We start from the raw sequence: 16,060 nt of genomic DNA on the forward strand, positions 1-16,060 counted from the left end.
TATGGAAGGTCTCAGATAATGCACCAAGGAAACAGTAAACAAAGATCAACTATCTAAAATAATGTTTTGTGCTCGCTTCGGCAGCACATACACTAAAATAATAATGTTTTACAAGTTTTTTTTAAAGATTTTATTTATTCATTTGACAGAGAGAGAGATCACAAGCATGCAGAGAGGCAGACAGAGAGAAAGGAAGGGAAGCAGGCTCCTACCAAGCAGAGAGCCCAATGCGGGGCTCCATCCCAGGACCCTGGGATCATGATCTGAGCCGAAGGCAGAGGTTTTAACCCACTGAGCCACCAGGTGCCCCATAAAATTTTTTTTATATATGCAAGAGATAAATATACTAAAACTCAAGTAATAGACAATAGTGTTATAGATTTCTGGAAGGAAGACAATCAGAGCATTTTAAGTTATTACATTATTCAAGGATAGATTAAAGATAACTCTTCCTTTTAGAAAGGACTTCTTAAAAAGGCTAGAGCAACCACTGAAAAAATAAATAACATTAATTTACAAACAAGAGTACATGTGTGCAAGATGTTAGGGGGAGTGAAATGAGAAAACATGCCTGAAAACAGGCTTCAGACACATTAACTCCAAACAAAAGACTGGAAGAACAGGAAAAAAGGCGAGGAGGAAAAACGGACCACAAGACAGAAATCAATCTAAATCTACCAGTATCACAATTGACTAAAATTACAGTAAAAAATATTGCCATTCAGAACAAAACACAATTTAACCATACCCTGTTTACAAGAGACAAACTAAAATACAGGACCAATGAAAAGCTCAAGGATGAAAAATACTATTAGCCCTAGAACAGATATATTAAACCAAGAAAACAGCCAACCACAAAAAACAAAACTATAAGGTAAAATAGTTTTGAATATGGCCTTTCAATCCAACAAAAACTTCGACTTAAAAGAAAAAAATTCGAAATGTAAGTACTTAATAGCACAGAATCAAAATATATAAAAGAAAAATTACCACATCTAGAGAAGAAACTGCCAAACCTACCACCATGTGAGAAGCATTAATATGCCTTTCTCAGCACAGAAACTGATAAGTCCCAAAATCAAACCAAACCCAAATCCAAACAACACCTAAGCAAACCATGAAAGATGTAAGTAGAACAGCTAACAAGCTCACAAACATATATGAAGTACTATACTAAACAACTGATTTCACACTCTTTCCAAATGCATATAAACATTCATGAAAATCAGTCATATACCAGGTCTTAAAGTTCGTCTCTACAAATTAGATTATGGTCTGTGACCAGGAAGAAATCAACTTGGAACACTATCACAGAAATTATATTTACAAGCTAAATATGTTGAAATTAAATATATGCTTTTATAATAATTCCTGAGGCAAATAAGAGGTTTTTTTAATAGAAAAACACAAAAATACTATATATCAGAACTTGTAGAAAGGCAGCTCAAATGATACTTAGAAGCAAATTTAAGCACTAAAAACCCAAATTCAAAAGTCTTTGTAAAAGGAGAGAAAAAACCTAAAAGTTCTAAGAAAGAAATAATAGCAGGCCCTAAAAGAACAGAAAAGATTTAAAACAAGATGATAAACTAGAAGTTCATTCTCTGAAAGAGTAATTGAAATTATAAACCTCTGGAAAAACTAGTTGGGAAAAAGATAACACAAACTAATAAAAAGGAAAAGGAAACTTTACAGATGTTATAGGGATTAAGCTGATCAGAGGATATTGTGGACAATTTAGTGATAATAAATTTGAAAGTTTGGAAAGATTTTTGAAAAGTTTTTAGAAAAAATACAATCTATTAAAAATGCATCAAAAAGATTTAGAACTCACACTTTCCAATTTCAAAACTTACATTAAAGCTACTGTCATCAAGCATCAAATCACCAAGTGTAGTACAGGCTAGAAGAGAACTATAGATCAAATGAAACAAAACTGAGAATCTAGAAATAAATGCATACATTTATAGTCAACTGATTTTCAAAAGAGAAGCCTAGATAATTTGATATAGAAAGAATAGTCTCTTCAACACATGTACCGGGACCTCTGGATTTCCAATTGCAAAATAATAAATTGGGACCTCCACCTTATACTATATATAAAAATTAACTCAAAACAGATCTAACACCTAAATGTAGGAGCTAAAACATAAAACTTTCAGCACACAAATCTTCATTACCTTTAGGAAAAAGTTTCTTTGATATGATACCAAAATCACAAACGACAAAAGAAAAAAAAGATAAACTGAACTTCATCAAAATAAAAAACTTTTGCACTTTAAAGGACACAATAAAATAAAATAAAAAGACAAAAGAGCTAGAGAAAATATGTGGAAACCATATATCTGAAGAGTCTAACATCCAGAATATATAGAGAACTCTTACAAATCAACAATAAAAAGACAATTCAATTTTTAACAGATTTTTTAAAAAGATTTTATTTATTTATTTGACAAAGAGAGCACAAGTAGGCAGAGCGGCAGGCAGAGGGAGAGGGAGAGGGAGAAGCAGACTCTCCACCAAGCAGGGAGCCCGATGTGGGGTGAGGGTGGGGGGCTTGATTTCAGGACCCTGGGATCATGACCTGAGCCAACAGCAGCCACTTAACCAACAGAGCCACCCACATGCCCCAATTTTTTTTTTCAAAGATTTTATTTATTTATTTGACAGAGAGACAGAGAGTACCAGAAGGCAGAGGGAGAGGGAGAAGCAGGCTCCCAGCAGCAGAGAGCCCAACATTGGGCTTGATCCCAGGACCCTGAGACCATGACCTGTGCCGAAGGCAGATGCTTAACCAACTGAGCCACCCAGGTACCCCAAGACAACTCAATTTTAAAATGGACAAAAGCTCTAAATATACCTTTTTCCAAGGAAGTTATACAAAAGGCCAATAAGCACAGGAAAAAATGCTCAACATCACTATTCAGTCATTGGGAAAATGCACATCAAAACCACAGATTCCACTTCAAACCACCTAGGATGGCTATCATCAAAAAGACAGACAACAGCAAGTGTTGGCCAAGATGTGGAGACACTAGAACCCTCACACACTGCTTATGGGACTGTAAAATGGTGCAACTGCTTCGGAAAACATTTTGGCAGATCTTAAAAAGGTTAAATATAGTGTTACCATATGAGCTCAGCAATTCTATTCCTAGACACACAACCAAAATAACTGAAAAATCTGTGTATGCAAAAACTAGTTATTTGGAGGGGCGCCTGGGTGGCTCAGTGGGTTAAGCCGCTGCCTTCGGCTCGGGTCATGATCTCAGAGTCCTGGGATCAAGTCCCGCATCGGGCTCTCTGCTCAGCAGGGAGCCTGCTTCCCCCGCCCTCTCTCTGCCTGCCTCTCTGCCTACTTGTGATTTCTCTCTGTCAGATAAATAAATAAAATCTTTAGAAAAAAAAAAAAACTAGTTATTTGGAGATTCATAGCAGTATTCATAATAGCCAAAAAATGGAAATAATCCAAATGTGTGTCAACTGATTAATGCATAAACAAAATGTGGTATATCCACATAATGTAATAATAGTCCACCAAAAAAGGAAAGATGTACTGATACTGGCTACAATGTGAATAAACTTCGAAAACATTACACTAAGTGAAAGATCCTAGACAAAAAAGGTCCCATATTATATATTTCTATTTACAGGAAATGCCCAGAATAGTCGAATCTATAGAGAAAATAAATAACTGTTTGTCAGGGACGGGTTAAGGGAGAATAGCGAGTGATTGCTAGTGGGTACAGGGCTTCTTTTGAGGATAATGAAATGCTCTAGAATTAGACAGTGGAGATGGTTATACAATTTTGGGAATATTTTAATAATTGAATTTTACAAGTGAATTACATATCAGTTTTTAAAGGACAAATATATCAACTGAACATTTAAAAATAAGAAATAGAGAATCTAAACAGAAAAATAATTATTAAAAAATCAAACAGTGGCGCACCTGGGTGGCTCAGTCACTTAAACGTCTACTTTCAGCTCAGGTCATGATCCCAGGGTCCTGGGATAGAGCCACGCATCAAGACTTGCTTCTCCCTCTCCTCCCTGCTCGTGCTCTCTCTCTCACTATCTCTGTCTCTCTCCCAAATAAATGGAATTTTTTAAAAAAATTGAACAGTTAGTTTAAAATCTTTCCACTAAAAAAATCATCAAATCCAAATAGTTTTACAAGTATGTCCCACCAAATGGTGGAGAAACAACAAATATATAAAAAAAGAAATAATTACAACTTTAAACAAATTCTTCTAGAGAACAGTGAAAAAAGAAAAACACTTTCTAATTCATATCAAAATCCAATGAGGAGAAAGGATGCCAACACCATTCAATGGAGGAAAAGACCATCATTTCAAGAAATGGTGCTGAGAAAACAAGATATCCACAGGCCAAAGAATGAACTTGGACCCTTACCTTATACTTTATACAAAAATTAATTCAAAATAAAGTCCTAAATATAAGATCTAAAAGTATAATACTCAGAAAAAAAACTAGGAGTAAAGCTTCATGACATTGGAATTGACAATAATTTCTTGGCTATGACACCAAACCCACAGGCAGCAGAGGTAAAAATAGATAAACCGAACTACATCAAAATTAAAAACTTTTAGGCATCCAAGGAAACAATTAGCAGCCTGAAAAGGCAACCTAAAAGACACAGGAGAAAATTTACAAATCATGTATCTGATAAGCAACAACAGTAACAACTACACAAGTAACCTGATTAATGGGCAAAGGACTTGATCAGACATTTCTCCAGAGAAAATACACAAATGGCCAACAATTTTATGGAAAGAGCCTCACATCACTAGTTAATAAGGAAACGCAAGTCAAAACTACAACGAGATACTACTTCATAACCATTAGGATGGCTACTATCAAAAAAGAACCAAACAGAAAATAGGGGTGCCTGGGTGGCTTCCATTGGTTAACCATCTGACTCCTGATTTCAGCTCAGGTCATGATCTCAGAGTCCTGAGATCATGGCCCGAACTCCAAAGGCTCAGGTCGTCTGAGATGGAGTCGCAAGCCCCACAGGCAGCTCTGCTCTCAGCAGGGAGCCTATTTCTCTCCCTAGCCCTCTGCCCGGCTCCCTGCTTATGTGTGGATGCCCTCTCTCGATCTCTCTCAAATAAATCTTTAAACACACATACACAGACACACACACACACACACACACACAGGGGGGAGGGGGAGTGAGTGGGTGGCTCAGTCCTTAAGCGGCTACCTTTGGCTCAGGTCATGATCCTGGGATTCTAGGATCAAGCACAGCATCGGGCTCCCTCCTCTGTGGGAAGTCTGCTTCTCCCTCTCCCACTCCCCCTGCTTGTGTTCCCTCTCTCCCTGTGTTTCTCTCTGTCAAATAAATAAATAAAACACACACACACACACACACACACAGAAAATAAGTGTTGGCAAGTATATGGAGAGGTTGGAACCCTTCGTACTGCTGGTGGGAACATAAATGGTGTAGCTGCTACAAAAAGCAGGATTGCAACTCCTCAAAGATTAAAAATAGAATTACCACATCATCAGCAATACCACTTCTGGGTCTGTATCCAAAAGCATTTAAGGAAGTGTGTAGAATTTATTTGTATGTATATGTTCACAACAGCATTATTCACAATAGCCAGAAGGTGGAAGCAACATACTTGTCGGCTAACAGAAGAGCAAATAACAAAATGTTTATACATACAATGGTATATTATTCAGCCTTAAAAAAGAAATTCTGATACATGCTACAACATTATACTAAGTGAAAAGCCAGGCACAAAGAGATAAATACGGTATGATTTCACTTCTAGGAGATATCTACAGTAGTCAAACTCATAAAAATAGAAAGAATGGTGGTTGCCACGGTGATGGGGAAGGAGAGATGAAGAGTGTTTAATGGGTATAGAGTTTCAGTTTTGCAAGACGAAAAAGTTCTGGAGATTAGCTAGCTACACAGCCAATGTGAATATACTTTACACTACACTAAACCATACATTTAAAAATGGGTAAGATGGTAAACTTTGTAATACGTATATTTTAACACAGCTAACATTTAAAAAGAGAGATACATTAAAAATCCAACCAGGATAATATAAGCATGGAAATTTAAAAGCCAATCTGACTCATGAACATTAATGTAAAAATCCTAAACAAAATTTAAGCAAACCAGATCTAATAATTTATAATAATAATAAAAAAGATAATCCCTACATGACTAAATTGGGTTTATCCTAGCAATGCTTAGTTAACCTAATTTGAAAAATCAATGTAACTGACTTAGGTTTATCCTAGCAATGCTTAGTTAACCTAATTTGAAAAATCAATGTAACTGACTACATCAACAAATTAAGGAGAAAAACTTTCAATCATTGCTGAAGTTATACAAAAGCCTTTCAGTATGGTTCGGCATCCATTCATGATTTAAAATGAACAGATAAACAAAAGTTCTAGCCAGGTAGGAATAGAATGAAAACTTCTTTAATTTGGTAAAGACGATCATTTAAAAAAACCACAAGTATCATTTTAAACCGTGAAATTTGGGCGCCTGGATGGCTCAGGGGGTTAAGCCACTGCCTTCAGCTCAGGCCACAATCTCAGGGTCGTAGGATCGAGCCCGACATCGGGCTCTCTGCTCTGCGGGGAGCCTGCTTCTCCCTCTCTGTCTACTTGTGATCTCTCTCTCTGTCAAAAAAATAAATAAAATCTTTTAAAAAAAATAATAAACCATGAAATTTGAAATCATTTTTTCAGGTCATGAACAAGACAAGAAACAAAACTGAGTATCTGAGATATCTGAGATAGTATGATTCAGGGGTAGACAAAAGATCAATGGTACAGAAGAGAGAGTACAGAAATAAAACTACCTATATGAAAACTTGATTTATGACATAAGAAATTTCATATATCAGGGAAGAAATGAAGAACAATTTTTTTTTAAAGATTTTATTTATTTATTTGACAGAGAGAGATTACAAGTGGGCAGAGAGGCAGGCAGAGAGAGAGAGGAGGAAGCAGGCTCCCTGCTGAGGAGAGAGCCCGATGCGGGACTCGATCCCAGGACCTCGAAATCATGACCCGAGCCGAAGGCAGCGGCTTAACCCACTAAGCCACCCAGGCGCCCGAAGAACAATTTTAATAAACAGTACTGGGATAACCAATTATCCACATGGAAAGAGTGAATTCATATCCCATACATGTCACAAAAATCAATTACTAGGAGATTGAGGATTAAATGCGAAAGGCAAAACCGTGAAGCATTTAGTTGAGAATGCCATCAAAAGTTATCAAGGCATACCATGAGAATAACCAAATGAATTCAATGATCAAATTATTTTCATCTTTTAATTTCTCTCCATATTTTATAAATCAACTAAACAGCAATTGTGTCAAAGCACATAGATTATCTGAATAAGTATAGGATGCTTATGTAATACAGAACTGCCAATGTCCAGTGACTTCACATCTTAAAGATACTGCACATTTATGTCCTCATTTAAGATCAACCTGTTATTGTCATGATATGTTAGCAAGGATAAAAAAACAAAAAACCTCATATTCATTCAGTAAGTGTCTGTAGCAATGGATATGGCTGTATCTCATTTCAAATATTAGCAATGATGTCCATGGTAAAATCTAAATAGTATTTTAGGTAAGTGGGCTTGTTAGTTTGTCACTTCCCACTGTTCCTTGAATTATATATATTTTTTTAAAGATTTTATTTATTTATTTGAGAGAGAGAGAGACAGTGAGAGAGAGCATGAGCGAGGAGAAGGTCAGAGAGCGAAGCAGACTCCCCATGGAGCTGGGAGCCCGATGTGGGACTCGATCCCGGGACTCCAGGATCACGCCCTGAGCCGAAGGCAGTCGTCCAACCAACTGAGCCACCCAGGCGTCCTTGAATTATATTTTTTACCAAATGCCAAAACCTATCTTTGGAAGCTTCAGGGAAGAAATACAATGTATTAAGATCTACCTTGGGAAGAGAAAGAACTATTTTAAAAAGGTGGGAGGGGAGAAATGGACAAATAGACAACATACTCTTAGGAGTTTCAAATAATTCTGAAACTAAAAGTGCCCAAGATATAATTACAAGGAACACAACATTCCCTTGGGGAACTAATAACACCGTATATAAGACAGAAAGGGATGAGATGGAAAGAACATTTATCCCAAGATAATTTTTGTCTCACCATATGAAAGTATGTGTCCATCATACAAAACAAACTCAATCCCAATTTATCTACTACCATCAAACACCCTCCTCTACACCCAAAACACACACACACACACACATACACACACACACAAGGTAGATGTTTTCAATCTAAACTGTAAGCCTAAGGCTCACATGAAAACAAAATGATTTTAACCACACACAAGCTGTAGCCCTCAGATTTGTAGTTTCTCCATGCTGCCCACACAGCACTTTGTGAGCATGTGATTAGGAGGAATGATGCACAATCACACCACATTCCTTCCCTCAGCTCACACATCAAGAACTTGCCCTCTCAGCTGCATTCTTCTCCAAACAGCCATGGTCACCTTAGCAACCCAATGCTCCTAATATGGACAGCTGGTCCATTTAAAGTCAGCCCTTCTTGGCAGGAAAAATGCTTGTTCTTCAAACTGGGGGAGAGAGAAGAGGTTTTCCTTTCAATACACATTACAGGGGTTGATTTAACTTGATCAGCACTTTTGTTCTGTGGCAGCAATTTGTGTCAAGTTTCAACCTATTCTGAGTTTTTGGTTTTTTGGTTTTTTCTTTTTTAAATTCAAAAGCAAGTGGCTTTTTTTAAAAAAAAAAAGGGGGGGGAGGGCAGTTCATATGGAATTCTAAAGAAGACTGGAACATGAAACAAAAAAGGTATCTGAAATAACTGTATTCTTTTATAAAAAAAAATAAAGTTATCCACATTTTTTAAAGTTCATATTTACTTAAATCACATTTGAAGTCTCAATATACAATAAGAAATCAAGAGTCAGAAGACCTGTCTTTTTAACACCACAGCCTATTTTTGAATAACAATAACATTACTAAACTTCAAAGTCCTAGAACTCCAATCTACTCAATAGACTATGAGACAATCTGGGTTCCTTTATCCCACCACCTACATGTGAAATCTCTCACAATCTTTCCAGAGGATCAAATGTCAATGAGGTATTGAAACCAAATGGTTAGTATATCCAAAGACACACCAGACCTAGAATGCCCCAGGATAAAACTGGATCACTCAGGACCAAACTTGATCTGTACTTATACCACTAAAGCTGGGCCTGAACCAAATTAAGTCACTCAGGAGAAAAAAATACAGGTTTTTAACAGTTTCCCTGATTTTCAAACTACAAACAAATGATTTGGGGGGAAGGGATTACCATATTCTGAAATATGTGAGATCAAATTGCTTGTTCCATTCCCACAAACTGGGGATTCTAATTGTCCCATCCATCTACCTAGACCCCAAATCCTTAAGTAAACAGGCATATTCTAAACTTAAAAGAAAATAAACTTATGGTATTTGTTATAAATTGGAATTTTTAAAAAGATTTTATTCATTTATTTGAGAAAGAGAGAGTGCTAACGTGCACAAATGGAGTTGGGAGTGGTAGAGAGAGAGGGACAAGCAGAGAACCCACTGAGTGGGGAGGCCCACATGGGGCTGGATCTAAGGATCCTGAGATCATGACCTGAGCTAAAGGCAGATGTTTAACCGACTGAGCCACCCAAGTGCCCCAAAATGGAAATATTTTTTAAATAATGTTCTATATTAACAGTAGCAGACAAAACTGAAGTGAGTTTATTAAAGCTTTTTAATGAACCTTAAGGTTAAGTGACTATCAATAGTTATTCATTGGTTATATTTTTGTTTGTATATATGTGTTTTTAAAACTTTTTAGGCTAGGAGTTTCTTCCAGGTCAGAAACATTTCTTTTAAGTTAAAACTAGTAACTAAATATCCTATATAGGGCAAAATATCAGTTGACAGGGTGGCAGTATAGATTAGTGAAAAAGGAAAAAAAAAAAAAAAACCCTAAACCTCACTCCACTTCTAGTTTCATCATTTGTAAAATGAGACTGTTTTTCTTATGCCATCTCTTAAGATAACAAAGTGAAAGTAATGAAATTACTAAGCCATATAAAATACTCAGAAACTAATCAAACTAGAAAAAAGGACTATGTTACCTGATGTCTAATCTAACTCTCCAAACTGTTATTTTTAAAAACTGTAGGGAGTATTCAACAATGCATGGGATACTAACTCAATAACAACCTCCAGAGTTGCTGGTCTTCCCCCCAAAGACCTTATAAACATATAAATAAATAAGCTTCAAACTGACTTCACTTTCAGCAAACGTGAATTCCCTTACCCCTTGCCATTCCACTACTGAATCAGTAACATTTTCTCCTAGCTCCCAGAACAAAGTCCCCCTAAAATCCTCCTCCCACACAAACTGCTCCCCACAAGGTACCTTTAGCTTTTTCTATCTGTTGGAAGCCCTTCCCTGATCTGATCACAGCTGTCAAGTCAGGAGTTACCCTTTCCCCTCACAGGAGTGTTCCTCTTTCTATCCTTTTCATTGGTGAAAGGCATACCATCACCATGGACACAGAGCTTCTGAAGTTCCCACTCTCTGGTAGTTTCTAGTTAGGGGATCCAAGAGAAGCTGTTTTGCTAATAATGTGCTACTACGGATGAAACTGTATTTCTGCATCCCAAATTTAGAAACCTGCATTTGTACTGTTCTTACTCTGTATTAGATTCGGTGATGGGAATTCACAGAACATGGTTATGCATCAAATATACTACAAGGTAAAAACTAATGAAGTAATAGGTAATGGGGAAGTTCCAAAATATTACTGGTATCTTTCAATTATTAAGTTATTGTGGGCTAACACTGAGACCAGAGCATTTTAACAAACTGTTTCTAGAAGAAAAATACATGTTTTTGTTAGGCCCCACAATTCTTTCCTTTGACTGTTCTAACAGACTCTTGGCCTTTGAGACAGATGTTTATGTTTCCTCTTATCTTCCACAGCATTTAATTCCATCTTTAAGATACAATTTTTTTTTTGTCAGAGAGCGATCACAAATAGGCAGAGAGGCAGGCAGAGGGGGAACCGGAAGGAAGCAGGCTCCCTGCTGAGCACAGACCCTGATGCGGGGCTCAATCCCAGGACGCTGAGATCATGACCTGAGCTGAAGGCAGAGGCCCAACCCACTGAGCCATCCAGGCACCCTAAATACAATTTTAATATTAAAAAATGAACACAAATTGGACTTCTCTTAAATGTTCATTTAATGTTCCTTATACATTTAAGGAATTTGATACATTAACAGTTTCATTTTAATAAATAACCTAAAATACAATGTACCAGTTAGACAAAACAAATTAGACAAACACTCAGCAACATGGCCAGGTTTTAGAAATAAAGAGGGAGGTGAGTGAAGGGGACTACAAGAATTCGATTAAAGCCTAATGTATAATTAAAATACATGAAATAATAAAACCTTTTATATGACATAAAGGGATACATATCAAATATATTAGAGGGTCACTTATATAGGGACTAGTTATAAAGGAAAACAGAAAAACGGTCCTTTAGTGAGCCAGTGATGATGGGTATGACACAAACTAAGGAATATCACTAACTCAATACTCTAGTAATTAAGGTTAAAAACTGATACTTCAAGCATAGCCATCCTCTTTCACAGTAAACAGAGTTGCTCAAGAATTTAAACAATTTTTTAAATTGTGGTAAAGTATATATAACATAAAATTTACCACTTCAACTATCTGCAAGTGTATAGTTAACAATTTTTATTAAAGTTTCACTGTCCTTTTAATACCTTTGACAGTGTAGGAGGAGGATACTATATAAATATGAATAATCTTGTTTTGATTATCTTCTACTCTAAAAAAAGCTATGAAAGAATCTGAGCATTTATAAACATACATATTTACTGAACACTTACAGGAGAGCCCTAAGGCTATCAGATAGCATGATCCATCACCATTGTATCACAGACTGTATTAATGTTTAAGAATTCAAACTCCATTTGCCCCAAGAACAGGGACAAAGGTGTAAGAGATCAAGTTCACTATAATTAAATCTTCTGAAATTTCTGTTTTCACTTTAAGCACAATGGTCCAAGAAAAGAACGATATGGATTTCTCCTGAAGCACTGCCTTTGAATAGCACCTGGAGGGTCAGATAGAGCTATACACAGGTTCCATGACTCCCTCCCTTAACCCTCCAAAGATAGAAGAAAAATACAGGGGAAAAGCTTCACAAGAAACCTGGAAGTGAAAACTAGTGATGGTTTGCTCCCCACTCCCTCTTCATAAGACAATGGGTCTCTTTATTTTAACCCCTTGTTTTCAGTTATCAGGATAAAAACTAACCTGATTAAATCTGTGGCAATTTCAAAAACAGGTGGGATAGATGTGTTTGAGAGCCCATGTTCCCCTCAGGACAAAGGACAATAAATGAGAAACAGTTATTGATCTGAATAATTCATTTTATAAGCATTTTTCCAGTTGACAGATTAAATTCACCTGCAGTGATCACTACTACCCGTACCAAAGAGTTCCCGTCAATGTAACCGGTTAAAGCCAAGCAACTGATTTTAAGTTCCTAGCATAGGGTAATAAGCACACCAAGAGGTGATTTTACTATCTACTCACTTGAACATTTCAATCTTTCAGAAGTCTGAAAAGTCTAACAATCTAAATCAATGTTGATTTAAAATTCATTGTAAAGATCATTTGGAATTTTTTTAATACTAACTGCTACTAAACATTTTATTAATTACCTAGGAGAAAGCATTCTACTTTTTAAAGTGAATGTAGGAGTTCTATAATTTTCATAGGTGGAAACCCAGGTAAATAATCTCCCTTAACTTAAGGCCTTTAATAGAGCCTCTAGGACTCCTCTACCACCCCAAGTCATTTAGGTAATGTCCACTAAGGTAAAAAGCTGAATGTGTCCCAAAGGAAGAGGAAAACTTATTTTCTAAAATGGACAAACCCAATCCTAAGGATTCTAGGAATTAAGTTCCTTAATAATATTAGGAATAAGGATACCATGAAAAGCAGTATTTGAGTTTCAAAGGTGACTACTTTTATCATACCCTTTTAATCTTAACTTCAAATAAGATGAGATATACCTTGTTTGCAAATTCTGAGGTAGTAAAGGAGGAGCTAAAAAATTCCTGATAATCTTGTAATAATCAAGAAAAGACATGAAATAAATATAGGGAAAGGATTAAAAAATAAAGAGTAATTAAGCCTATATTCCACTATATTTGTTTACTACTATAGTAACAACTTCTTACCTTGTGGAATTCTCTTCTGAGAAGAATAGATACAATTCTGTTCCTAAAAAAATTTCAGGTAGAAAAGTTAAAATGTTGGTTTTAAAACAGGAAGCCTCTTAAAAAGTTAACAAAATGCTGATCCAGTACATTCAGAATGTCATGACATTTGGTATTACCAAAACTTGAGACAGTAAGTCCCTTAAACAAAATAAATAAGTATAAAAAGTATAAAGTATAAAATTATAAAGTATTTTAAAAAGTATTTTAATATTTGTATTAAAATATAAAATTCATTATTTTTATTATTACAAAAACACTATTCTACTGACTATGAAATCATTTCTTCTAGGTACATAGTGATGTCTCAGCACATTTTCATATTCTAAAAACCGGTACTCAACTGGGTTTTACTCTTACCAAGATTTGATATCCCGAAAGGTAGCTTTTAGGTGTATTCCATATGTCATAAAATTCACCCCTTTAAAGTGTAAAATTTAGTGGTTTTTACTACAGTCACAAAGTTATGTAACCATCACCACCATATTATTCCAGAACATTTTCATTACCCCAATAAGAAACCCTGTACTAAAGAGTACATTTTTATTCACAGGGAGAAACATCTAAAACAATTAATTTTAAAAGATATAAAAGAAGCATACTCTTCACAATACTATGATCAAAATGATGTTTTTTTAAAAATGTACAGAACAGAGACTGGGAAGGAAAACAAATATCCAAACATTTTAAAAGGAGCTGTATTCCGATAGTGATAACATAGTGACTCTTTTTCATGTATTTCCTCTAAAGCTCTGATTTTATAAACCTTTACGGTTCTTAAAAAGGTACAACACAGCATACATTCTGCAGAGCTACATGCTCTATTTTGTACTACAATCCAAAGTAACAAAAGAAACACAAGCTGACACTTAAGAAAATGTCCACTATACTTTCTAGTAAATGTTTTTCAAAGTAGATAAAATAAGTATAAAGTTTTTAAAAATTTGGGCCACACTTACTAATCTGGTTGAAAAGCCACAGCTGCATCTTATTTTATGACAAATTGACTGTTTCATCACTTTTGCATCTGGGCGTCTACTTCTTAATGGTCATTTCTGAAATAAAGACAGTCATTAAGAACATATCATAACAAAAACATCAAATCTTTAAGGACAATTTCCTAAATTTTAGTGTCTATAAAAAGAGTTATCAAAAAATTTCTTGAGCAACCTTCTAATAAAAAACATTAACAGAGCTGAGGATGAAGTAAGAGAGCTCGAATACATGCTGTCACCCCATGGGACCAGAATTACGTTACACATACTGAGTATAAAGATCTATAAATTCTTCAGTCCTAAATGCCTTCACAGCAGGGTCTTGCAACTCCTAAGAATGCCATTTACAGACTGGAAAAAGAAAAAAGGAAGATGTAGGAGAGAAGCCCTAAAACTCCACATTTGGAAAAAATAAATTATACTGATAATGTATGTTTATATCTTCCCCCCCCCATACACTCCTATAGAAAGAAGGCTCCAAAACAGATTTTTACTGACTTTATTTACTGATATCTTTTGAGCACTTAAGACAATGACTGCCATGCAGTAAGTGCCCGGTAAATATTCATTGAAAGACTGAATAAACTGATGAGTGATGTAATTTTAATTGATGAAATATTTAACCTGGTACTATTTCAAAATGGTAAATTCTTAAAATGACATTTCTTCCACACATATACCATTGCTATCAATGCCAACTACATCACCGTTATTGTATTTTCCCCAGCAAACAAAGCCCATAATTAAAAGACAAGACACGGTACCAGCCTTCAAGGAACAGAAGAAAGGCATACGTCACTATGTAATTTTGTTACTGCAATCTTTGGGGGAAACTCCAAACGGGGAATTGCTACATATGTAATTTTGCTAAATATTGCTAAATGTTGCAAGTAGGCTATTTTTTTTCTTATTTCTTTTTTATTTTCTTTCATTATTCTTTCATTATATTTTATATATATATTTCATTATATTTTATATTTTCATTATTATTATTTCATTAACACATAATATATGATTTGTTTCAGGGGTACAGATCTGTGATTCACCAGTTTTACACAATTCACAGCACTCACCATAGCACATACTCTCCCCAATGTCCATCACCCGGCAACCCCATCCTTCCTACCCTCCTCCAATCCAGCAACCCTCAGTTTGTTTCCTGAGATTAAAAGTCTCTTATGGTTTGTCTCCCTCTCTGGTTTTGTCTTGTTTCATTTTTCCCACTTCCCCTATGATCCTCTGTTTTGTCTCTCAAATTCCTCATATCAGTGAGATCAGAAGGTAATCATTCTCTAACTGACTTACTTCGCTTAGCATAATACCCTCTAGTTTTCCCCATTACTGCAAATGGCAAGATTCCGATTTTTGATGGCTGCATAATATTCCAGTGTGTGTGTGCGCGCGCGCACGCACGCGCGTGTGTGTGTGTGTGTACGTACCACATCTTTATCCATTCATCTGTTGACAGACATCTAGGCTCTTTCCACAGTGTGGCTATTATGGGCATTGCTGCTATAAACATTTGGATGCATGTGCCCCTTCGGATTAATACATTTGTATCTTTGGGATAAATACCTAATAGTGCAATTGCTGGGTCACAGGGTAGCTCTATTTTCAACTTTTTTTTTTTTTAAGATTGTACTTATTTATTTGACAGACAGAGATCACAAGTGGGCAGAGAGACAGGCAGAAAGA

General features: G+C 35.8%; 1 protein-coding gene across 4 annotated transcripts in view; it reads right to left on the reverse strand.

Moving 5' to 3' along the window:
- FRS2 (fibroblast growth factor receptor substrate 2) overlaps window positions 1–16,060 on the reverse strand; it is a 152,793-nt gene that overhangs the window by 54,420 nt on the left and 82,313 nt on the right. For all 4 annotated transcript variants that reach the window (XM_044228736.1, XM_044228737.1, XM_044228733.1 and 1 more), the window contains exons 2-3: window positions 14,330–14,425; window positions 13,332–13,374 (exon numbers count right to left, since the gene is read on the reverse strand). The gene's annotated coding sequence lies outside the window, so the exon portion shown is untranslated. The remainder of the gene's footprint in view (window positions 1–13,331; window positions 13,375–14,329; window positions 14,426–16,060) is intronic.

This window comes from Neovison vison, chromosome 12, assembly GCF_020171115.1.
Source record: "Neovison vison isolate M4711 chromosome 12, ASM_NN_V1, whole genome shotgun sequence".
In the NCBI taxonomy this organism is placed as follows: Eukaryota; Metazoa; Chordata; class Mammalia; order Carnivora; family Mustelidae; genus Neogale; species Neogale vison.